An 18,847-nucleotide genomic window follows, 5' to 3' on the forward strand; every position below is an offset into this window, starting at 1 on the left:
ACCCTCATATTTGATCCTCTCCTTCCTTATTTCTCTCTTTGTTATCCTCTGTCTGTTTTTGTAGCCTTCCCAATCTTCTGATTTCCCAGTGCTCTTGGCCACTTTATAGGCTCTGCTTCCAGTCTATTTTCGTCAGTTCCTCTCTCATGCCGTCATAATTACCTTTATTTAACTGTAACACCATTACATCCGATTTTGCCTTCTCTCTTTCAAACTGCAGACTGAACTCTACCATATTATGTTTGCTGCTTCCTAAGTGTTCCCTTACTTTAAGATCTTTTATAAAATCTGGTTCATTACATAGCACTAGGTCTACTCCCTTGTGGACTCCATGACCAGCTGTTCCAAAAAGCCATCCTGTAAGCATTCCATGAATTCCCTTTCTTTGGATCCACTCGCAACATTATTTACCCAGTCCACCTGCATATTGAAGTCTTCCATGATCACCATGACCTTGCCTTTCTGACATGCCTTCTCTATTTCCCGGTACATGTTGTGCCCCTGGTCCTGACCACTGATTGATGACCCAATCTCCACTCTGCAAGGACACTAATTTTCTGAAATGGCTAAGCACCAAACTGACAATGCCTAACACACTGCACTTGAAGTGGATGAGTCTCACTGGACCCCCGAACTAAAGTCTCCCTCCAGCCCACAGAGGGCTGGTCCCCCTTGATGTTCAGAAATGGCCCTTCCTCAAAGCACATGCAGTACGTTTGCTGCATGATCTGCTGGTACATCCTATTGGTGTGGTGTTGATGTAGCCTGATGACACACATCAACACATCCACTCCTCAGTTTTCAGTATTCTGAACCATGACAAGCTGTCTGCGTTTCTGTGATAAAAAGCAATGCAATGCCAAAGTAAGCAACCTCTCAGCAAGTGCAAAGTGAGTGAGCACCAAGGAAGCAAACTAAGAGCCATAAGACACATTATATGTAGATACATTTGCAGAATAATGCAAATTATATTATCCCTGAGCTCCAAAGTCAAATGTTGTAGAGTTTATAAAATGATGAGGGGCTTAGATAGGGTAAGTAGACAAAGTATTTTCCCTGGGTTGGGGGAGTCCAAAACTAAAGGCATAAGGTGAGAGGGAAAAGATTTACAAAGCATCTAAGGATACAGAAAAGTTAACAAGAAATATTACAAAAAGCAAAGCTTCAATTGTGGAAATAGATTGGAGAAATTGGGTCTTGGCAAAAAGAATTCTAAGATGAGATTTGATGGACATATTTAGAATGATGAGGGAGTGTGACAGATAGAACAAAAGAATTCCCATTGATAGAAGGGCATAAAACCCAAAATTAAAGCTAATCAGGAAATTAAACAATGTCAAAACTTGAATTAATCTTTTTAAAATGCACTGCCCAAAAGTGTGATGGAGGCAGTTTCAATCATGGCACTCAAAGAGAATTGGGTCATTATATAAGGGGAACAAAGTGCAATGCTACAGTAAAAAGGTAGGGGAATGTCCCTAGATGAATTGTTTTTGCCAAGTGCCAGCATGGAGAATACGAGCTGAATGACCTCGTTCTAGATCTGATATATAGAATGTAGGATATAGAACATGGCAAATTACAGTGTAGTACAGGCCCTTCAGCCCTTGATGTTGCGCCAACCTGTGGAACCAATCTGAAGCCTATCTATCCTACACAATTCCATTTTCATCCAAATGCTTATCCAATGACCATTTAAATGTCTTTAAACTTGGCGAGTCTACTACTGTTGCAGGCAGCACATTCCATTCCCCTACTATTCTCTAAGTAAAGAAACTACATCTGACATCTGTTCTATATCTATCACTCCTCTACTTAAAGCTAACCATCATCATCTGAGGAAAAAGGCTCTCACTGTCCACCCTATCTAACCCTCTGATTATCTCAAATCCCAATTAAGTCACCTCTCAACCTTCTTCTCTGCAATGAAAACAGCCTCCAGTCTCTCAGCTTTTCTTCATAAGATCTTCCCTCCAGACCAGGCAATATCCTGGTAAATCTTCTCTGCACCCTTTCCAAAACTTCTACATTCTAAGTAATCTAAGTAATTCTTCCTATAATGCGGTGACCAGAACTGTATGCAATACTCCAGATGTGGCCGCACCAGAGCTTTGTACAGCTTCACTATGACCTAGTGGCTCCAAAACTCAATCCCTCTACCAGTAAAAGCTAACACACTGTATGCCTTCTTAACAACCCAATCAACATGGGAGACAACTTTCAGGGATCTATGTACATGGACACCAAGATCTCCCTGATCATCTACAATATCAAGAATCTTACCTTTCGCCCAATACTCTTTATTCCTGTTGCTCCTTCCAAAGTGAATCACCTCACACTTTTCCGCATTAAACTCCATTTTCCACCTCTCTGCCCAGCTCTACAGCTTGTTTATATCCCTCTGTAACCTACAACATCCTTCAGCACTATCTACAATTCCAACGACCTTAGTGTCATCCATAAATTTGCTAACCCATCCTTCTATGACCTCATCCAGGTCATTTAGATGCAGGTTGTTAGCTGTCTTCCTGCATCCATGAACACCAACTAGCCACGAAACGACACGACCAGCTATCCCTAGTAGCCATACACTCAGATGACAAACAACACGAGTTCGATTGGGACAACACCACTATTATAGGGCAGGCCAAACAGAGAACAGCCAGGGAATTCCTAGGGGCATGGCACTCATCCACAAATTCTATCAACAGACACATCGACCTAGACCCTATATACCGGCCACTGCAGCGGACAGCAACTGACAACCGGAAACGGCAGATTCAAACCACTATAAATGCCGGAGGAATCAGCACAGAAGCGCTTCACAGGAGGCTCCCAAGCACTGAAGATGTCACCTAGAAAGGGGACGAAACGTTTGCAACAAAAACTCCCAGCTCGGCGAACACAACCACAAGAACGAGCACCCGAGCTACAAATCTTCCCACAAACTTTTAACCTGTAACTCTCAAGTTCCCTAATTGAGCCTTCATGTCTCATCCTTACTCTTCTTCTGCCTCTGAACAAGAGATTCAGCTTCTTTAGTAAACCATGGTTCCCCTGCTCTATCACCTCTTCCCTGCCTGACTGGTAGATACTTATCAAGTACACATTCCACATTTCAATTGTGTCCATCCATTGCAGTTTCCCTCCCCATTCAATGTATCCTAAATATTGCCTAATTGCATCATAATTGCCTTTCCCCCAGCAATTACACTTGCCCTGTGGTATGTACCTATCCCTTTTCATCACTAAAGTAAGCATAACTGAATTGTGGTCACTATCACCAAAGTGCTCACCTACCTCCAAATCTAACACCTGGCCAATTTCGTTACCCACTACCAAATCTAACGTAGCTTTGCTCATTGTTGGCTTGTCTACATACTGTGTCAGGAAATCATCCTGCACACATTGGACAAAAACAGACCCATCTGAAGTACCCGAACTATAGTATTTCCAGTCAATATTTAGAAAGTTAAAGCCCCCAGAACAACTACCCTGTTACTCACTCCAATCCAGAATATCTTTGCTATCCTTTCCTCTGGAATTATTCGGAAGCCTACAGAAAACCTCCAACAGGGTGACTGCTATTTTCCTGTTTCTAGCTTCAGCCCATAATACTTCAGTAGACAAGTCCTCAAACGTCCTTTCTGCCACCGTAATACAGTCCTTGACTAAACAATGCCACACCTCCCCCTCTTTTACCATCTTCTCTGTTCTTCCTGAAACATCTTAATCCCGGAACCTGCAACAACCATTCTTGTCCCTTCTCTATCCATGTCTCTGAATTGGCCACAACAGTGAAGTCCCAGGTGCCAACCGATGCTGCAAGTTCACCCACCTTATTCTGCATGCTCCTGGCATTGAAGTAGACACACTTCAAACTACCTTCCTGATTGCCAGTGAACTCTTCTGATCTTGAAACCTCATTTCTGACCTCAATGCTCTTAACCTCTGGGACACAGGAACTACAATTTAGGTTCCCATCCCCCTGTTGAATTAGTTTAAACCCTCCCAAAGAGCATTAGCAAGTATCCCCTCCAGGATATTGGTACCCCTGTGGTTCAGGTGTATACTATCCTGTCTGTAGAGGTCCCACCTACCCCAGAATGAGCCCCAATTATCGAGGTATCTGAAACCCTTCCTCCTGCACCATCCCTGTAGCCAACTATTCAACTCCCCTCTCTCCCTATTCCTCACCGTGCTAACACATATCATGGACAACAAACCAGAGATAACAACTGCTTGTTCTTGCAATATATGGAGATACTTGTGTTGGTGTTGCTCTGGGGTGGCCCAAGTCAAAAATCACACAACACCGGGCTCTAATCAAGAGAAGCAAAGCAACAAATGCACCAAACAGCTTATCAACGCTTAGAGTAACTTGCTCATCAGAAGGACCAGGCTCTGCTCGGGGAGTATCACCTCTGATTGGCTGTTCACTGAAGCAGGTAAGCTCTAGACCAATTAAAAAGAGTCATTTCGACTCTAACCATCTGATTGGCGATTCGCCCAGCGGCGACGGCTCGGAGAATTTGGATTGGTCAGTTGATGTGCTGGGGGGTGCGGCGAAAGGGGGAGACGTGCCGGCGATTGGTCAGATTGGATGCCGCGGTCGGATTGGCGGTTGGAAGGCTGCTGCTGGTATTTTCCAAACGTCAAGCGCGTGATGGATGGCTGTTGAGTTAATGTCGACGGTGGAGCGGGCGAAACGTTGCGGATCTTGCCTATTAAGATGCAGAGCGGATAATAGCGAAGGACGGCGTGGCTGGCGACATCTTTCAATCCCGTCTTGGAAGCGATGAGCCCGTGTCTGGTAAGGAAATAAAGTCTGGGAGTGATGTGAATTTTTCTTTATATTTTAGAAGGGAATTGGACCGTCCTCCGTGCGACCCCGAGGGCTCGGTGGATAATGCGCCTGCTGAGGAGATGGCAGCCGGGGGCCAGCCTCTGTTTTGCGGGTATAACTGAAGCAGATACTCCCATGCCTCGAGTAGGCCTAAGAAGACACAGAAGACAGTATCCCGCTTGGCTTTCTGAACACGATTTGTTTTGTGGGGAGGGGGGAGAGAGGCGTGTTTGTGTGATTGGTTGGGATAGTGTCTGGTAAGTCTGTAAGCGTTTGAATTTTGTCAGTGGTCCGAGATTTAAATGCTGCGGATTACAACCGATCGCGCACAGCCCAGAAGGTGGGGGTGGGGGGGGGGGGGGGACGGAATGGGTGGGTGAAAGCATTCGTTTATTTTGCAGGGTGTAACTCCTCGACTTGACGGCACTACTGCGTTTTGACTCGGCTTTCATTCGCATGAAACATAACTGCAAAATGATTTGTTGGTTTAAAAACTGCTTCGCACCTTTCCTGTAGTCTTGATAGACGATTCGCAACATTTTCAGAATCCATAACAGTGGGGTGGAGGTTTTACAACCCTTTTATTTTTTGTCTCCGGTCTATAAAGAATGTGCTGCAGGATCATAGTACGGTATAAAGTTTTGCCATTATTCATCTCTGGCTTCTGTCGTAAATCGCAAACGACGACAGAGACAAAATAGTGTCCAACGCTTTCTGGATCCAAAACAAACACGAGATCTCCCTGGTTGGTTTCACCTTGTTTAGCCCTACTTTGTCGAGGGCATATTTCTCACCCGGCAACATTGTTCAGAAATATTATAAATTGTAGGAGTTGTTTTGAGTACTGTGGTGCCGGAGGTTCGCAACTTTCCTGCTTAGGAGCAGGAGGACAAAGGAACAACTCTACACAACTCAACCGAAAGTTTCAAAATTGTGTGGTCCATGTCAAAATTCATTTTAGTGATTGTCCGAAAAGTAAGTTTGGTTGGAAAGGAGCAGTAAGCTTTGTATGACAGAGTGGGCCTGTAGCTGGAATAGTTGGTGAGTGCTATGCATTTATTATGGAAAGCATGACCGACTACTTCGTTAGCAATACGAGCGATAAGTTCGGTAGAAGTTTTCCTTTGTACTGTGAACCAGTAATGTTACTTCACTATAATGAAATGGAGTTTGCAGTTTAATATGGATTAAGATTTTGGGTGAGATGGGAGAACGTGTTTATGAAGAAATGCTTACTGGATTGGGGTTTATTTCACTGGAACAGAGGTTAAAGCGAAAATCTTCGCCTTTCGCAATAGTAAATTTTGACAGGAGTAATGACAGTCCCAAATTTGCTATGTTCTAGCTGCTCCTGCCCGGAGATCTGCTATCATGTTATGCCGCGCTCATCTGTCCTGCTGCATTTTCGCGTAACTGCTGTAGCTCGTCTGTAACTATGCTCTGACATTGGTGACGAAGAGTGTAATGCTGGGAAAGCACAGCCGGTCAGGCCACATCCCAGGAGCAGGAGAATCGACGTTTCGGGTGACATTGGTGATCCAACTGTACCTATGTCGACTTCTCTTCTGCCCTCCACTCTGCAGCTTTTCGGTTCCGATGTCAGAATTCAGACTTTTCTGGATATCATTTTCTAAGAATTGTTTTTGATCATTTGATTTGTGTGTATGGAATTTTTAACATACTGCTTTAATCTTCAAGTTCTTAATGGGCAAAGAAAGAGGTCAAAATTTTATTTTGCCAGGCTGCTATAAAATGGCACTGCTTTATACAACTAACTAACAAGATGGAACTATAACACACTTCAAAAGAGAATTGTACATTTGAGGAAAAGGTAGGTGGAAGGAAATAGGCAGTTTGAATTGCCTTGCCTTTCACTGCCTTGGGAACTGCTGAAGCATTTTTCCAGTTTGTTGAGATTGGTTTGGTGTTAAATGTTAGCCAGGTTGTGTGGAGACCTTTTCCACCCTTTTAATGTACAGATTGTACTCCTGAAGATGTTAGTTTACTGTTTTTATTTGAATAAGATTCAACTTTTTTTTTCTTGCTAGATTTTCAGCTAACATTATGTACTTTATTTGTGTAATAAGGCTCTACCTTATGATTGAGATGTGTGTGCTACTGCTGAGCCAAGGCTAGCACCAAAGGAAAATGTGATTTGTGTACAATAGATGGTTGCGGTTGAAGAAATTATTTAACATTTTGACTCCATAATTTTTTTTGTTTGGAATAAGCAAGTCAAGTTTATCTTTCATTTAAATTTTAAGTTACCTGAAATTATAAATTTAAGGAAATAAATGGCAAACAGGAGATTGGAGGACGTCTTGCATAAATTACAGTGGTAAATGTGGAGTCTTGGGTTGCTTTAAAAGATAGCACAAGGATTTTGGACTCTTAATTCCTTGGACAAATTGCATGCAATTTTTCTGCATCCTATTCATTCGCATTCCAAAGCTATTGGTTATACTCCTTCACATCTTTCCCAGGCTGACCTATCTGTAGTTTTAGGTTGAATTGTTATTCACTGTATCCCGTGTGCTGCCTTTATCAAATTGTTATTCCTCTTATGACGACAGTGGGAAATATATGTGAAAATACAAAAGACAGTTTTAACTAGTTGCTATAGGATTTGTAATTTATATTGATTTGTTATAAAGTTAGAGATGGCAAATTAAATGTTGGTCTCTTTCATAAAATAGTATTGCAAAATCTATACAAGGCCCTCGGCCCTTGTCAGACCACAGCTGGAATACTGAACAGTTTTACTCCTTTTATCTAAAGATATTCTGGCATTGAAGGCAGTCTGGAGAAGGTTCACTAGATGGATCTTGGGTTATAGAGGGACTGCCTCATGGGGAGAAGTTGATTACATTGGGTCTGTACTTATTGGAATTTAGTATAATGAGAAGTGACTTTTATTGAAAGAAAACAATATTCTGAGGGGACTTGACAGTGTAAACTTGGAAATATTATTTTTTTCCCCTTTGCAGGAGAATCTAGGATCAGATGGCATCATGTTAGAATAAGACATTGCCCACTTAAGACCAATCTCCAAAAATCTCAAAAGGAGATAATATTCATAAAGACTTGCCTTTCACAGTCATATGCGATGAATTCCACAGATTTAATATCTTCAGAATCATTTCCTGAGTTTTGTCTTGCATTAGTGAACCCTTACTCTGAGATTATCATCTTAGATCGCAGATTGTTTCCCCTTGTGGGGAAAATCTTCTGCATCAAGACCCCAAATAGTCCATTGAATCAGCTCTAAACCTATGGGGACATGGTGGCATAGTGTTGAGGTTACTATGTAAGTAATCCAAGACCAATGTCTGAGGACATGGGCTCAAATTCTAGCATGGCAGCAGGAAGAATTTGAAACTAATTAATCAATCTGAAATGTGAAGCCAGCTGCCAGTGATGCTTGTGATTCTTCCAGTTTCATAGTGTCAGGAAGGAAATGTTTTGGATTTCCCAACCAGAGGAGATGGTTGCTTTACTTAGTTTTTATTTATCAACCTGTTCAGACATGTCACAACAACTCTAGAGCTTATGGGATTTGAACCTGAGCCTCCTGGTCTAGAGGTAGGGCTCTACCACAAGTCTCCTCTATCAGGTCGGAAGAGTTTGAGGGAATTTAATTTGCTACTCTTGTTTAATGTGATAGACAAATAAATTTGCGTGCATGGAGGGCTCTTGAGTTTCTGCCTCTGGAATAGACAGGAAGTGAACCAAGGCGTTCTAGCTCAGATGTATGGAAACCTTAAATTCAAGATAAAGGGAGATTAATCAGCATACAACTGAAGATGTTGTACATAAATGCGCACATATGCAAATCTAGGTAAATGAGCTGGTAGTGCAGATTGAAATTGGTATTACATACTTGGCTGCAAGGGGTTTGGGGCTGAGAACTAAATATGCAAGGATACGCATCCTATCAAAAAGGCAGGCATATTGGCCAAGGGGTCGGGCCTCACATTTTTAATAAATAAAATCAAATTGATAGCAAGAAATGATATCCAGTTGGAAGGTGTGGAACCTGTGTGGTCAAATTTGAAGACTTGTGGATGCAAACAGGCCCTGATGGCTGTTATCTACAGGCTGCTTAGTAGTAGTCCGGATACGAGGCAGAAAATTTTGATTGGAAAAACATTATTACAATAAAGGGTGACTCCAGAATGGAGATGGACTAGGAAAATTGGGTTCATAGCAGATCCCAAGAAAAGGAATTATAGAGGTTTACAAAATTGAGAGGTATGGATAGGGTAAATAGGCAAAGTCTTTTCCCTGGCATTGGGGAATCCAGAGCTAGAGGGCATAGGTTTAGGGTGAGAGGGGAAAGATATAAACGAGACCTAAAGGGCAACTTTTTCACGCAGAGGGTGGGACGTGTATGGAATGAGCTGCCAGAGGGAGTGGTGGAGGCTGGTACAATCGCAACATTTAAGAGGCATTTGGATGGGTATATGAATAAGAAGGATTTGGAGGGATATGGGCCGGGTGGTGGCAGGTGGGACTAGATTGGATTGGGATATCTCGTTGGCATGGATGGGTTGGACTGAAGGGTGTGTTTCAATGCTGTCCATCTCTATGACTCTATAATAGCATCAAGATGTATTGTTGGAGCAGTTTGTGGTAGAGCTCACGAGGGAACAGGCAATTCTGGATTTGATAATGTGTAAGGGGGTAGACTGGATTAGGGTGCTTAAGGTGAAGGAGCCCTTAAGAGGCAGTGACCATAATATGATAGAATTCACCTCTGGTTTGAGAGGGAGAAGCTGGAATCAGAACGGTATTACACTTGGTAACTACAAAGACATTAGGGAGGATCGGCCAGACTTGATTGGAAGGGAAGACAGTGGAGCAGCAATGGCAAGAGTTTCTGGGAGTGATTCAGGATGCACAGCAGAACTCCATCCGAGGGAAGAAGAAACATACTAAAGGGAAGTTGGGGCAAATATGGTTAAGGCTTTCAAAGTGAGCAGAGGACAGCTAAACAAGGCAGTTGAGTGGGGGAAAGAAGATAAAATAGGTGGGTAGGCAAACCACTAATACAGACTAAAATTGTAAGAGCTTGTTTCTGTGTGTGTGATAATTCCCTGTAACTGCATAGGTGCTTTGTATCAGTTTTTGCAATGGAAGACACCAGCAGCATACCAAAACTTTGAGAGATTTGGGGGAGCAGACGTGCATGTAGTGACTGAGAAGAAAGTGCTGGGGAAGCTGAAAGGTCTGAAGACGAATAAATCGCTGTGTCCTGAAGGTGATAGCGGTGGCATTTGGTCTTTCAGGGATCACTGGTGTCTGATCCCAGAAGACTGAGTCAAAATGGCTTCATTTGGGAAGGTCATAGCTGAAAAATCTGTAAGAATACAAGTGAGCATGTTAGACAAAGGAGAGCCAGTGCATGTGATCCATTTGGATTTGCAGAAGACCTTTGACAACGTGCTGTGCAATGGGCAGCTAAATAAGACAAGCCAGTGGTTTTAGAGGCAAGGTACTGGCATCGATAGAGGATTGGCTAACTGGCAGAAGGCAGAGTGAATAAAATGGGTAGTTTTCAGGATGGCAGCCAGTGACTAGTGGAGTTCTGCAGGAGTCAGTATTGGGACCACAACTATTTGGGTTCGACATTAATGATCTGGATAAAGGAGTTGAGAACATTGTTGCTAAGTTTGCAGATGATGCAAAGATGGTCGTTTAGGTAGTGTTGAGGATGCAGAACAATGTACAGGCTGGGAGAGTGGGAAAGAAATGACAAATGGAATACAATGTGGGAGTGTTGGTGATTATGCACTTAGGGAAGAAAAGAGGTACTATTTTCTTAATGAGGAAAGGTTTCAGAAATCTCAAGCACAAAGGGACTCAGGAATCCTAGTTCAGGGTTCTCAAGGTTATCATGCAGGTTCAGTTGGCAGTTAGGAAGGCAAGTGCAATGTTATCATTCATTTGAAGAGGGCTAGAATACAAGAATAGAAATGTACTGCTGAGGCTGTGTAAGGCTATCATCAGACAGTGTTTGGAATGTGAGCAGTTTTGGGTCCCACGTGAGGAAAGATGTGTTATTGAATGGTGTCTAGAGAAGGTTTACAAGAATGATCCTGGGGCTGAAGGGCATGTCATATAATGAGCAATTGAGGACTGTGGGTCTATACTCAGTGGAGTTTAGAAGGATGATGTGGGAGCAGGATCTGATTGAAACTTGCAGAATACTGGGAGGCCTGGATAAAGTGGATGTGGAGATGTTTGCACTGGTTGGAGAGACCAGGACCAATGATGCAGCCTCAGAGTGCAGGTTCAACCTTTTTTAGAACTGGAATGAGGTCGAATTTCTTCAGTGTGGTGAATCTGTGGAACACCTTGCTGTGGAGGCTGAGCCATTGTCTGTTCTTAATTGGTGAGGGGACCAAAGATTATGGGGCGAAGGCAGGACAACGAATTTGAGAAATCTATTAGCCATGATTGAATCATGGGCAGACTCGATGGGCTGATGGCCTTGTTTTGCTGCTCTGTCCTATCTTTTGTGCTGCTGCTTTCTGCAGGCTTTCTCTATTTCAATAATGTTCTTTTGTATTCCCTTCAAAAATGAGCAACTTTTGAAATGAGCAAATTATACTCCATTTGTGAACTTTTTGTATACTTTCTTGTCACACTTTCACATGTGCTAAATCTTGCTCTTTTTATGATCATCAATTTTATGGTCAATTTGATTTGTTAACTGGATAAACTGGTTGACTCTTTTTGTTATTGCGTTGTACTTACCTTTTTTTCAATTTATTTTTCTAAGACACTACAGTAGATTATTCCTGGTGTCACTGGTTCATTTTGGTCAGCACCTTGACAGAAGTATTTTTTGCATGGAAAATGTCTGCAAGTAATACAAATTGAGAGAACTACTGTTGGTTAAAGCTTTTCAAATAGCTGCATGAAATTTAGCATGTACACGCTTAATATCTAAGGTGTGACTTGTTTTTCAGAATATTAGCTGGAGGGTGTTGCTGTGGGTTCTAATAACGTAACAAGTCCTCTATATAGGATATGCATAAGGTTATTAGGATGTGCACCTGGGTGATCCAAAATGGTGGCAATCTAGGAGGATTGCTTTGCAGAGCTCAGCACCGCAGCGTAAGTGGGACGAATTTCTAACCCGCCCAACCCAGACCATCGCGAAACGTCGTGGAGTCGAAGGAAACAATAGAAAAATTGACTTAGTTGCATTTTTGCCGTCCAGAAATGCAGAAGGAGGGAGGAGGAGTGTCCAAGGCCGGGCCCATGGCCCAGTCTGCAGAATCCTCTGACTCTATTACCTACCAAGGCCATGGTGAACAGGCTTACAAAATCTTGCGAGATGCTGGTTAAGCAGATAGAGATTGGGGCCAGCTTCTCCTCTATCATCCTGCAGAAGGATGAACAGCAGCTGGGAGACCTGGGAAAAAAGGACAAATGAGGTTGAACACAGTCACTGTGGTGGGAGCTGATGCCTGTTCCTTCAGGGATAGGATCCAAGCCCTGGAGGTGCAGGTCCCATCGTTTGCATGACCAAGAAAGAATGAATATTCGGATCATCGGTCTGCCTGAGGGCAAGGAAGGTGAGCAGCCTGCGGAATTTATTGAGGGCTGGTTGTTGAAATTCCTTAACTTGGAGACTGGCACAAGAGGCTTGAAGATAGAGCTTACTAGGTCACGCCGCGATCAGGTCTGGGTCAATGTTCTCATCCTCTCCTGGTGTGGTTCCATCACTACAGAAACCAGGTGAGAATCATGGAAGCTTCCAGAATCCAGCGGAGGGATCTGAAGGCCCTAATATACGAGGACTCTGAGATCATGTTCTTCCAGGACTTCTCAAAGGTGGTGATCCAGAAAAGCGAATCCTGTGACTGTCGAGAGGACTTGAGGGAGCTTGGGATTCAGTACTAAGGTATCCGGCGGTGCCTCAGAGGACCTTTGGATCTGTGCATCTCTTTGACACACTGGAGAAGGCAAATGCCTTTGTGGACAAATTAACCTAATATGAACAATTTACTATGCACAAATAGTAGTTATTAAAGAACAAAAAATGTATAGCCCAGGAACAGGCCTTTCACTCCTCTAAGTTGAACCGATCCAAATCCACTGTCTACACCGATCGCCCAGTTCCTAAGCATCTGTATCCCTTTGCTCCCCACCTACTCGTGCGTCTGTCCAGCCGCACCTTTTAAATGAATCTGCTGTGCTTGCCTCTACTACCTCTGCTGGCAATGTGTTCCACGCATCTACCACCCTCTGGTTGGAGCTTTCTTTCCCTATTTTTTTTTATCGGTAAGAATTTGATTTAAAGTTTGTTTGGCGGTGGTTGAGATGTGTACTTTCAATTTCTAAATTGTACCAGAGAATGGGTGGGATATTTACCCCATTTTTTTTCTTTTTAAAGCAAAATTTTCTTTCTTTTCTGCTCTTGTTAGGAGGGAAAATGGTTGGAACTAGATGCCTACTTATGGACAGTCTGGGATGGGTATTTGTCCCCTTTTGAGCAGGGGGTGATTTCCTCTATTCAGCGTTATTGGTGCTTTATAGGTTGGTAGGTTTTTTTTTGGTTTTTGTTCTTTAATCTTTTATAGTTTTGTAGGCTTGTTAAATGTAGTGGTTTTAGTTTGTGTTTCAAAGTTTGATGGATCATATGATGCTAAGGCTCAGCGATTTGTCGTTCGAGTTCCTCCTGTCTGGAATTTAAATGTTACTGCAAAAGGTTATTAGCTGATGATTTGATTAAGTATGTACCTCAAATATCAAGGGGAGTCAATCCAATTAAGAAGATGAAGATATTTTTGAGTCTTTTTAAAAGGAGAAGGTGGATATTGCTTTGTTACAGGAAACCTATTTGGATGATGAGCATTTGAAACTACAGAATAGCTCTGGTTGGGTTTACTTTTCACTTAATACCAGAAGTAGAGGAGTGGCTATATTGGTTTGGAGGAATCTACCACTTCAGTTAGTAGTAGTGTTACGACACGCACCAGGAGGTTTGTAATTCTTGAAGCCCTGATAAATGGGGAAGAATATGGTGTTTTTAAACTTTTATTGCCCTCCAGTTCATTCCCTCAAATTTTTCGGTAGATGCGTTTTCTAAACTGATCAGTCTTGAGTCACGGCATATCATTTTAGGGGGAGATTTCAAGTGTCTCATGGATCCCCCAGTAGACAGGTTGCCCAAAGGTCCCCCAATACCCTCTGTACAAGCTAAATAATTAATGGATCTGTGTGTGGAGTTAGGGTTGGTGGACATCTGGAGGCGTCTCCAACCTACAGTCAGGGATTTAACATTTTTTTTTCCCCCCACTTTTTTTCTCTGACCCCCACCCCCCCACCCCGTGCCAATCCTGGACTTGGTGGCATCTTGTCTGATTGGTAATATTACCAAATCCGATCACTCTCCAGTGTACCTGTTGGTTAAAATTAAGGATGTTCAAGTGAGTTTGAGGCACTATTGAATGGATCCCATTATCCTTGGAGGATAATAAGTTAGTATTTCTCCTATACATTAAGTCAGGCTCAGTTAGTATCCTGGAGAAAGTAAGGTCTGCAAATGTTGGAGATCAGAGTTGTGTGTTGCTGGAAAAGCACAGCAGGTCAGACAGCATCTGAGGAGCAGGAGAATCGACGTTTCGGGCCGGGTCTGGGGGTTGGTTATTTTGCTCCTCTGCCGGTAGGAAGTGGCAGAAGGGTGAGCAGCAACGTCTCCTTGAAGCATGGTTGAAGGCAGCTGAGAAGGCTTACTTTGACAGGACCTTGTTGGTCAAACTACAGAGATTTAAAGTGCTGCGGTCTGCTTTGAATTCCATGCTCTCTGACAGCAAAGAAAGAGCTTACTTTTGCAAAACACAAGTTGTATGAGCATGGTGACATGGCATATCTCGCCAGGAAAAGGATTACCTCACAAGCCATTGCGGTGATTCGGGAAGGTCTGGGAACTGAATATGCGACTCCAGAAAGATTAATGTGGCATTCCAGAGATTTTACTTGGTATACCAATCTGAGGGTTGTGAGGAGGGGTGGGCCAAAATGGAATTTTTCTTTTCAGGATCTGGAGCTCCTGGGTGTGACCCCTGAGCAAGAGTCCTTTTTCAATGCCCTCTTATCAGAGCCAGAGGTACAAGAAACTGCAAAGCAGCTTCAGAATGGAAAGGCGCCTAGTCTTGACCGACATCCCAGAGAATTCTATAAAGAATTTATAAACATACCGTTAGGGCTGATGCTTAATGTTTAATGACTCAGACAGCCATGATCCCCTCTCGTCATCTTTGAGAGAGGCCAATATTTTGCTTATTCTTAAAGGGAAGGTCCTGGAGGACTGTGATTCAGACAGGCCCATTTCATTCTTCAATGTGGACTTTAAAATCCTCTAAGACTCTTGGGTTAAGGCTGGAGACAGTTACCTTCTATCGTTAAGAGGATCAGATGGGCTTCATAAAGGGCCGCAGTTCCTCCAATGTTGTTAGGAGGCTGTCAACGACAGTCAATACAGGGATTGGTGATTTCTCTAGGTGCAGAAAAGGCATTTGACAGAGTTGAATGGCCGTACCTTTTTCTATACTCCTGAGAGGTTTGATTTGGGTGAAGTTTTTATAAGATAGGTAAAGGTTCTCTACAATGACAGTCTCACTGTGGTCGATACCAATTGGGTGTGATCAAGCAGTTTTAACATTTTTAGGGGCAGTCGGCAAGGCTGTCCCTTCTTGCCACTGCTTTTTACATTGGCGATTGAACCATTGGTGGAGGCCATTCATTGCGATCCTAATATCAGCTCCAGAGTTGAGGTCAAAATTACATAGGACATTGTCCATGTACAACAAAATCTTAATGTTTTTGTCAAATCCAGCAGTTTCAGTTCCTCTCCTGATACAATGCATCTGCGCATTTGGTGCCTTTTCAGGGTACAAGATTAATCTTGCAAGATCAGAGGCTATGCCTGTGGATAGTCTTATGAAGGTGAGAGGGCAAATGTCAATTCCCATTTAAGTGGTCACAGGGGGTTTTGTATATTTGGGCATATTCATTACTCCAGTTCTGGATCGATTTGTTCAATTATTTGACAAAATCAAACAAGAGCTTCAAAGATGGGAGGTGCTCTGGTCTTGTGGTTGGGTTGGATAGTGCTGATTAAGGTGAATATTCTCCCCCATTTGCTATACCCTATACAGATGCTCCCCCTAATTTTAAAAAAGCAAACATTCAAGAGACTGAATGTCTGTCTGGTTCAACTCCTTCATTAAATTAACTAAACTGCAACTGCCTTACAGATTGTGGACATTGGACCTTCCGGACATAAAAAAACAAGCTTTGTTGCTAGCTTTTAATCCTATGTGTGTGATTGGGCCTGTGGGCACCCTCTTTCAATTTGGTTAGATATCAAAGCCTACCACGCAAGGTGCCCCCTTGCTTGCTGTTTCTGGACAAAATGAGGACAGTCAAGGAATATTGCCATAAACCCAATAGTTATCAATACTGTTAAAGCATGGAGGGCAATTCAGCAGAGGGAAGACAATATTGGCAAAACATCATCTTTACCCCTATAGTGGGTATGCCAGGTTTTCAACCGGGGATGATAGATTCAGGATTCGAACGTTGGGCAGCTAGGGATCTATCTTGCATGTGAGATATTATTTTGAGGGAGACACAATGATGTCCTTTGATCAGTTGGCACAGGGATTTCCTTTTTTTTTTCAAGGTAGGGATGTTATTTAAAAAACTACACTTTTGATGATCCCTCTACATCTGACATGGGAGGGTACTCGGTGCTAAGAGTACGCTTTCTGTTAGCACTTTATCATCAATTGACTGGTGCCCCCTCAGATGAGTTTGTTTGACTCAGGGTGTGGGGGAGAGAGCGCTAGGTGTTCAAGTCTGCTCAGTGGCAGGAGAAGATATTTGGGGAAACTCAAGAAAGATATCAATTTTGCAATAGGACCCATGCTTTGAAGAATCTCCATAAAGTCCACTTGGCTCCGAACCAAAGTCAAAATTCAAACCAGAAGTATCTTCAACATGTCCCAAGTGCAAGGTCTGTATGGGCACTCTCACCCATTGTCTCTGGACTTGCAATAGGCTTCAAACATACTGAAGTGCTGTGGCATGTGCAATGGAGAGGATTTTGGGTATGAGGGTTGAGAAGGACTTGATCTCTCTCTGTGTGTGCAGATGCACAAAAGAGAACTTTTTGTTTTAATATCCTCACATTTTGCACAAGGAATATCTTGCTGGGTTGGGTATTCAACCCCCCTCCCCCTGTCGGATTGGCGGTAGATTGTTATGGAGCTTATTCCTTTAAGACTTTCCCACAAGTGTAGTACACCACAAAAATGAGAATTTTTCTAAGACATGGCAGCCCTTTTTGGGATACCTGGACACAGATTTATCTGCCACACTCATAACAGCTTTTATGTAGCTGTAATGATTGTGTTTTGAGTCCATCCGGCGAGGAGGAATTATGAACATTTCTTGTTTGGCTGAGTTAAGTTATTACTATGTATTAGTTTATTGGTTATTATTTATTTAAATAGTTGGGGTTTTTATTTTTTTTTAAAAAAGTGCACCTATCCAAATATTGAGACCTGGTCATATATTGCAAGGACCACTATGATTAGTTGGATGCTTTTGTGTATTTTACTTTCTGGCACAGTTTTAGTATTGCTGTGGTAAAACGTCACCTAATTTGTTTGAATCATTCAAGTATTTTAGATTTGCCTTAGGTGATTCGCTGAATTGCTGCTTAATTTCATGCTGTTGATGGATTCATGATTTTTGGCTTCACTTAGTGAAGCTTTTTGTTGACTATGAAATTTTAAATTTCTCCGGTCTTTAAAACTCTTAATTGCCTCATTCTTGTCAGTGTAGGTAAAGCTCTTTATAATGCTACAATCTATTCTTTGTTTTCTCCATCATTCAGCTACCTAGGCCTTGTACTCTTGAAATTCTCTCAACTCCTGTATCGTCAGTCAGTTAACCTTTTTTGAGCTATTTTTGCTGCCTTGACCTACTAATTCAGTGTCACACATGATCTAAATAAATTAATTGTGTGAGCATTATATTCCAGCTCTATATGTGGGTTTAATTACATTTGTCGTGTCAATTTTTGATCAATGCAACATTTGGTGTTCAGTAAAGTAGGTGAGGAAATGCTATAATACAGCTAGATGTAGTTTGTAAGCTCCAATTGTTGTAATGGCTTCACTCTCGGCTCTTCCCCATATTCATTTCTGTTTCAAGTATAGATATCCATTTGTGTTTCTACCACATTTGCTTTGAGTTGCACCACTATAAATTACAGACCTCTGTTTTTATGCAGCAGTTTGTATTCAGGTGAGGAAGAGTCACCAGTAACAATTTGCTTCTGTCCCTGATTCTAGAAAATACCTTTTTTATCAGGGGTTGGTAACTGACATGCTATCTGCTAGTCAGGCAAAATCCTTCAATGAGTGGAGCTGTGGCAGTATGTGCTGTTGAGCAGATGAGACCAGATAGCAAAAAACTATGGTAGCTTAACCATGCCAAGCTGGGGAGTGCAGACCGCAACCTGAACCTGAGAAACTGATGAGGAAAGGCCAAAAAGCAAATCCTATACGATGAACAGTTCCACATAACTAACAAGATGTTTTAGTTTCAAAAATAAAACCTCCCCTGGAGGCCTATGTGAACATGTGGGGAAGTGGGCTGAGAATTAACAAATGCAATTCAATACATAAGTGTGAGGTGTTACACTTCGGAAAGTCAAACCAAGGTAGGACTTAGGCAGTAAATAGAGTCAGTCATAGAGATGTACAGCATGGAAACAGACCCGCCCATGCCGACCAGATATCCCAACCCAATCTAGTCCCACCTGCCAGCACCCGGTCCATATCCCTCCAAACCCTTCCTAATCCTATACCTATCGAAATGCCTCTTAAATGTTACATTTGTACCAGCCTCTACCACTTCCTCTGGCAGCTCATTCCATACACGTGCCACCCTCTGTGTGAAAAAGTTACCCCA

General features: G+C 42.5%; 1 protein-coding gene across 2 annotated transcripts in view; it reads left to right on the top strand.

Moving 5' to 3' along the window:
• The first annotated feature begins 4,663 nt into the window (after positions 1-4,663).
• LOC132819096 (zinc finger FYVE domain-containing protein 9-like) overlaps positions 4,664-18,847 on the top strand; it is a 133,606-nt gene continuing 119,422 nt past the window's right edge. Inside the window, exon 1 of one of the 2 annotated variants that reach the window (XM_060830457.1) lies at positions 4,664-4,813. The gene's annotated coding sequence lies outside the window, so the exon portion shown is untranslated. Of the gene's footprint in view, positions 4,814-5,577; positions 5,592-18,847 lie in introns of those variants that run through there. The other variant, XM_060830458.1, reaches the window with a different exon arrangement.

The sequence above is a fragment of the Hemiscyllium ocellatum genome, chromosome 9, assembly GCF_020745735.1.
Source record: "Hemiscyllium ocellatum isolate sHemOce1 chromosome 9, sHemOce1.pat.X.cur, whole genome shotgun sequence".
NCBI lineage: Eukaryota > Metazoa > Chordata > Chondrichthyes > Orectolobiformes > Hemiscylliidae > Hemiscyllium > Hemiscyllium ocellatum.